The 6702-nt window shown below is 34.0% G+C and overlaps 1 long non-coding RNA gene across 1 annotated transcript; it reads right to left on the reverse strand.

The window, feature by feature from the left end:
- Positions 1–249: 249 nt before the first annotated feature.
- On the reverse strand, positions 250–4248 carry LOC127842465 (uncharacterized). Its single transcript, XR_008031656.1, has 2 exons — positions 4138–4248; positions 250–899 (listed from the first exon to the last, which is right to left on the reverse strand). It is a non-coding gene; the product is annotated as an uncharacterized LOC127842465 (long non-coding RNA).
- Positions 4249–6702: the final 2454 nt, after the last annotated feature.

The following is a 6702-nucleotide window of genomic DNA, read 5'->3' on the forward strand; positions in this document are numbered from 1 at the left end:
TAAAGCCTTGTGCATCTTTTACAATACTGTGGGTAAACATACAAAAGTCTTCATGTAGAGGAAGTGCGTATCAAAATGTTCAAATGAAAATATCAAGTTGTATTTCATATCTGAACTTGAATGCGTTTGTGGATATGTTCACGTATCGTTCAAGGATTTCCAGTTTCACATGCGGTGCAAAATTCCCTGTGCAAACCAGACAGACCCAATGATAATTGAAGATTCTTCTGGTTATTTTAAACAACAAAGTCGCCAGCTGTTTATTTATTATTGAATCTCATATTAATGCATTGAAAAGAAATTTCATGTGTATCATTGAAAAAGTAATTCTATTAAACATGAAATATGTGTGATGCCTTAAACACATAAGACTGTTAATTAACAAAGATATAGTAAAGGATATGAACTTTTTATATAATATATACAATAAATAAAGACTATACGCATTTACAAGTATTAAAAGTGTTCATTATTCTATTGTTTTTGTTGTTATTGTATTGTTGTTGTTGTTGTTTTGTCTTCCCACTGATCAATAGTGTGTCTCCGGAAACTGTATTATCTTGATTGGTAGAATGCATGTTCCGTCTCAGAATAAAGCCACGGGGACTAAGATGAATCATAATTTTTCGTCCAATAACACACGGTCGGACATTGAGAGCTTACTCTTTTGTCGCTCAAAGATATCTCCGTTGCCGTGCACCGGATATGCGCTTTTTGCAATGATCGCCATCTTACCCCGACACCGACAGCTATTTTTACCGAACCTGATGCACTGCTGAGCCAGCCGCCGACAGTTGCCGCAGCATTTCCACATGGAACCTTCAGAGACGCTGACAACCGACATCAGGAAGGCAAGCAAGAGGCACAGTAGCGCTATACGGTCCATGTTAATTTTTCTTCTGAAAACAGAAATGAGCCGCGCTCTTGGAAACATGGCATAATGCATGGAGGAAAGTATCGTCCCAGATTAGCCAGTGAAATCCGTTCAGGCTAATCAGGGACGACATTTTCCTCTTAAATTTGATTTTCGCTCCGACGAGACTTCCTTTCAAACAAACATAGTTTGACTAGCATTGCTTGTAACTTAAACGGTATATATAAGACAAAGACGCTAAGTTGCGTAGGAATTTGTTTCGTCAATGCATGAGAACTATATGTTTTATGTAGCATGACTAAACAATATGGCCTTATAATTCATTCATACACATTGAGCAAATGACGTCAGTTTGATTTATGCAAATCAAAGACTCGAGATGAAGTCAATTTATTGACTCTACAGTACTGTGCATCTGAAAACATCGCTTAAAGGGGCCTTTTCACAGATTTTGGCATGTTTTGAAGTTTGTCATTAAAGGCTTTATATTGATAAATGTAAACATTGGATCTAAAAAGCTTCAGTAAAAAAATCAAGAATAAAATTTAAAAAAGGAAAAAAAAGTAACCCGCAGCAGGGCTCGAACCAGTGACCCCCGATATCCTAGAGTAAAAGCCAATTGGACCGCTCGACCATCCTGCCAATTATCCATGAGCGACGTATTTTATACTTTATATAAGCAATCTTCGTAGTTTCACAAAATTAAACGACAACAACAGAACTCTCCAAATTATTCAATCGTTTCGCGTTGCAACGCTTTATAATTTTCAGGTTTTTTAATGGTCAAAAGATGCATATAATGGCTATATTAGACAATGGTAAATGTTCAGTATTACTGTTTCCTCACAAATATCATAACTAAAACGAAAATTTGCGAATCTGAAACAACTTTTTTCAATTTTGTCAATTTACAAAACGTGAAAAGATTCCTTTAATAAAAAGTGAAATAATGTTTGGAAAAATATAACATTTTATTTTTTGTTTGGATTCTTTAAGGAACGCTAACATACTTTGTACAGGAACATTATTTGAGTAACAATTTTTTTTAAGAGTTTGTTTATGTACATTTCGTTGCACCACGTTTGGGAATTATTTAGAAAGAAGCCCATGACTAATTGCAGAATAACTTGCAAAATCGATACATTGTACTTGATTTTCCTTTGTATCTATACATGACATATATAAGTAAAGCAATACAATTATTCAATCATGGCCAAAGTGTTGATGTCGATAATCAAAAGGTCAGGCTTATTAAATTAAATTCGGACGGGCGAAGTACGCTAGCAAATATCAATACTCCTGGCCGTAGATTATTCGACTGTAAATAAGCAATTTAATAAATCCGCTTTTTTATATCTGTATTTGAATTGATTTTAAAGCTTTATGTCGAGAATCACATTTGCCATAGTTTTGTAATCTATACTTTTGTCGTGACAGATTCACGAGCTGTTCATTGACGTCAATAGATGTAGGGACTACATGATGTCACTGTAGTGAGTCATAATGACGTCAAGCTTCACGATAAACAATCAAAAAGCAAATCGGATGCCTGTTTAAAATAAGGTGTGTATCCACTAATATATACTATGTATAAACCGACTTACTTATTTTGTTATGATAATCCTAAACTTTTATTAGATAATCCATGTTGAGATTTATATAATTTTTTGCTTAAAGGGGCCTTTTCACAGATTTTGGCGTGTATTGAAGTTTGTCATTAAACGCTTCATATTGATAAATGTAAACAGCTCAGTAAAAAAACAAGAATAAAATTAAAGAAAGGAAAAAAAGTCACCCTCAAAGGGGCTCGAACCACTGACCCTGGCGCCCCTGAAGTAAAAACCTACCGCTTTAACCACTCGGCCATCCGCGCTCATACCATAATGGTTGTATTTTATACTTTATATAAGCAGTCCTCGTAGTATCACAAAATATAACGACAACATCAGAACTCTCCAAATTATTCAATCGTTTCGCATTGCATCGCTTTATAATTCTCAGTTTTTTTAATCGTTGAAAGATCAACATAATGGATATTTTAGAGCATGTTAAATGTTCAGTATTACTGTTTCGTCACAAATATCATAACTACAACGAAAATGTGCGTGTCTGAAACAAAAAATTTCCAGTTTGTCAATTTACCAAAACGTGAAAAGGCCCCTTTAATTCACAAAAAATGACTTAGTTTTCTGATAATGTTAGCAAGCTTTGATCATATTCGCAAAATAAACTTAATATTAAATCAAAACGAAAATAAGTAAATTACACGAATAAAGACATGACATTGAGATTTGGAATTATGTATGTGTAATTGAATATTCTTATTAAATTATTAACCCTTGAAAAGTTAATGACAAACATAATTTGTCGATCTTTCTATCTTAAATTTTCGGCGATATTCGTGGAAATAAATGACCTTTTCTGGCGTTTTGGATGTTGCAGGGTAAGTTATTTTCCACTGAACACAAATTAAAGTTCTAATATCCATTGCGTTTTGTGTAATCGTATTTTTTACTTGATTTAAACATCTTAGTTATAATGCATTAATGATACAGATGCCACATTTTTTCAAACAAGGTGTCTGGTGAGCTTTGGTAAATTGACAAAATTGAAAAAAGTTGTTTCAGATTCGCAAATTTTCGTGTTAGTTATGATATTTGTGAGGAAACAGTAATACTGAACATTAACCATGCTCTAATATAGCCATTATATGCATCTTTTGACGATTATAAAACCTAAAAATTATAAAGCGTTGCAACGCGAAACGATTGAACAATATGGAGAGTTCTGTTTTTGTCGTTAAATTTTGTATAACTACGAAGATTGCTTATATAAGGTATAAAATACGTAATGTATGTATACTCGGCGGAATAGCTCAGTAGGCTAAAGCGTTTTTACTTCAGGACTCTGGCAGGACTCCAGGGGTTACTGGTTCGAAACCTGCTCCGGGCAATGTTCTTTTCCTTTTTTTAATTTTATTCTTGATTTTTTACTGGAGCTTTTACGATCCAATGTTTACATTTATCAATATAAAGCATTTTTTTTTGCATAAAGAAAAATGGACTCGTGGCCTGTTTGAACCATAGTTTGATTTACATATCGTTTTTTCAACAATTTGGTGGAATGTAAATAAAGTCGTATGTTAAAATAACATCGCTGTCACGAAAATATATGAAAATAAACATATTATTTATTATCAATAAATTCATAATAGACAGAAGGTTATCAGTAATGAAATAAGACAATAAACTTAAAATGATTACCGTTGTTGTAAATACTCAAATACCGATGTAGCTCCAATTTAATCATAAGTTAGAAGAATCTATTAAATTGAGCATCCTCATCAATGCGGTGCAGAACACGTAACATATCACATAAATAAACGCGCACTTGAAATGTATGGTGGTATGTTGTTTACATTTTTTAAGTTGAAGTGGCGATATGTAATATGATAAATCCTGCAAGAAAAAAACAAACACATTTATACAATTGTATGAGATTATATGACTTAATTGAAAACTGTTCTTTTTCAGCACTCGATTGATGCATAGAGCTTACATGATCGATGTTGAACTAAGAATACTTTATTATCGGTCTCAAACTGGAACCATGATGTTTTTTATAAAAACTGCCTTAACTCATTCTGCATGATACACTCCTGAGTAACGTTTTAAGTGTGTCACAAATGCGTAGGCGCACGAGACGTTCAGCCGTTGTGAATAGTGCTAGTAGCTATACAACGGAAACGAGTACCCCGGATACACTCTGGAACGGACAGGAACAATCGTATTTTAATAAAGGCCTCGTCCTGGAAAAACTGGGCTACATGCATGTGCGTAATGCGTCGCCCAATATTAGTCTGTGCAGTTCGCACAGATTAATCAGGAAAGACAAATTCCGCATAGACAAGATTTCCGAAGAGACTTCCTTTTAATGAAAACAAAAAGCGTAGTGTCGTCCCCTATTGGCCTGTGCGGACTGCACAGACTTATCTACGACGACACCTTATCGTACATGCATAAGGCCCATTTTTCCCAAAACGAGGCTCGTTTTATATACTCCTACCCCTGAAAGTGGGAGAATACAATGGTATACAGGCATGTAGATGTATGACTCTAACGCTCCGCCATAGCAGTGATATCAAATCTTCTCTTAATACTTCCTGTGAAATAAGGAAGCACATTTCAATAAATGTTGTTCGTTCACATTTTCAGCATTTAGGTGCTTTTTCAAGTCTAAACATATTCAATATGAAAAAAGATCTTGTGAACGTGGAAGTATTGCTTATTAGGGGAATTATATTGAAGGAAATAATGCTATAAGTATTATTCCAAAGAAATGTGTTGCATCATGCATTTAGCCTCGCTCTGTGAAAACGGGGTTTAATATAGGTGCGTTCATTGATTAGTCCCAGATTAGCCTGTGAAGTCAGCACCGGCTAATCAGAGACGGAATTTTCCTCTGTTATGGAATATTTCATTAAAAGGAATCCCCTTCTTAACGAAGATACAGTCAAGATGGGAAGTGTCGTTCTATATTAGCTTGTCGAACTCGTGAAACTAATTTGGGGCGACATTTTACGCACATGCCTTAAAACACATTTTCACAGGTCGAGGTTCAATTTTATTCTGAAAATGAAAGTTTGAAACGTAAAATAATATACGCCTGTGAAGTTTCTATGGATATTTGACATATACATTCAATGAATTTGAATCTGGTTATTGCAGACCCAGCTCTGTGATCGACTTGCAGCTAAACATGATTGCATGTCTGTATTATAGGTACAATCATCATATTGCAGGTGTTCTCAAACGACCGATCAGATATCATGTCATTATTGCAGGTGTTCTCAAACGACCGATCAGATATCATGTCATTATTGCAGGTGTTCTCAAACGACCGATCAGATATCATGTCATTATTGCAGGTGTTCTCAAACGACCGATCAGATATCATGTCATTATTGCAGGTGTTCTCAAACGACCGATCAGATATCATGTCATTATTGCAGGTGTTCTCAAACGACCGATCAGATATCATGTCATTATTGCAGGTGTTCTCAAACGACCGATCAGATATCATGTCATTATTGCAGGTGTTCTCAAACGACCGATCAGATATCATGTCATTATGTTGTTCTTTTTCAAAGCAAGCAACGAGGCATAACAAAAACCGTAATACGGGTATAATAAACTAAGATAAATTGATAATAGACTTGTTTATATTATTTGTTTTGGCATGAGGTTGACATTTCCTTCGTATCTTTTATGATATCTTCTGGCTGAAGAGAGACTTTTTCGAGCTAAAAACGAAATTTCTGGCCGAGTTACTTAAACATTTGTTATAATATAATCTTTTTTTTGTGCATGACTTTAAACAATAAAATAACTTATTAATAAATACGTTTTAAAATGTGTTTTCTGGTGTGTCGTTATGTGCCGTTAACGACGTGTTGTCAAAATAACCCCAATACAATATGTAAATCAAAGAAAATGTAGCTAATTCCAACGAATAAGATGTTTTTCATGTTGTAGTAAGGCTTTTCGTAATTCTTTTATTTCTTAAATGTGTTTAAACTATCTGCAATTAATTAATATTCGCGAACTGCTTTAAAGTTTTTATAAATGTGCAAATATGAAAACAACTTATTAATTGATACATAAATATTATATAAACAACATGTCATGATTTATACATGATCAAACAATAGTTGTCCTTTGTTTCAGTTGAATACATGATCATATTATACACAAACATTATGTGACAAAGCATGTTATCTTAGTTATGTTTTAGACGGATTGTTCAATAAAAAATCTTTGCTCAACGAT

This window comes from Dreissena polymorpha, chromosome 8 (assembly GCF_020536995.1).
Source record: "Dreissena polymorpha isolate Duluth1 chromosome 8, UMN_Dpol_1.0, whole genome shotgun sequence".
NCBI lineage: Eukaryota > Metazoa > Mollusca > Bivalvia > Myida > Dreissenidae > Dreissena > Dreissena polymorpha.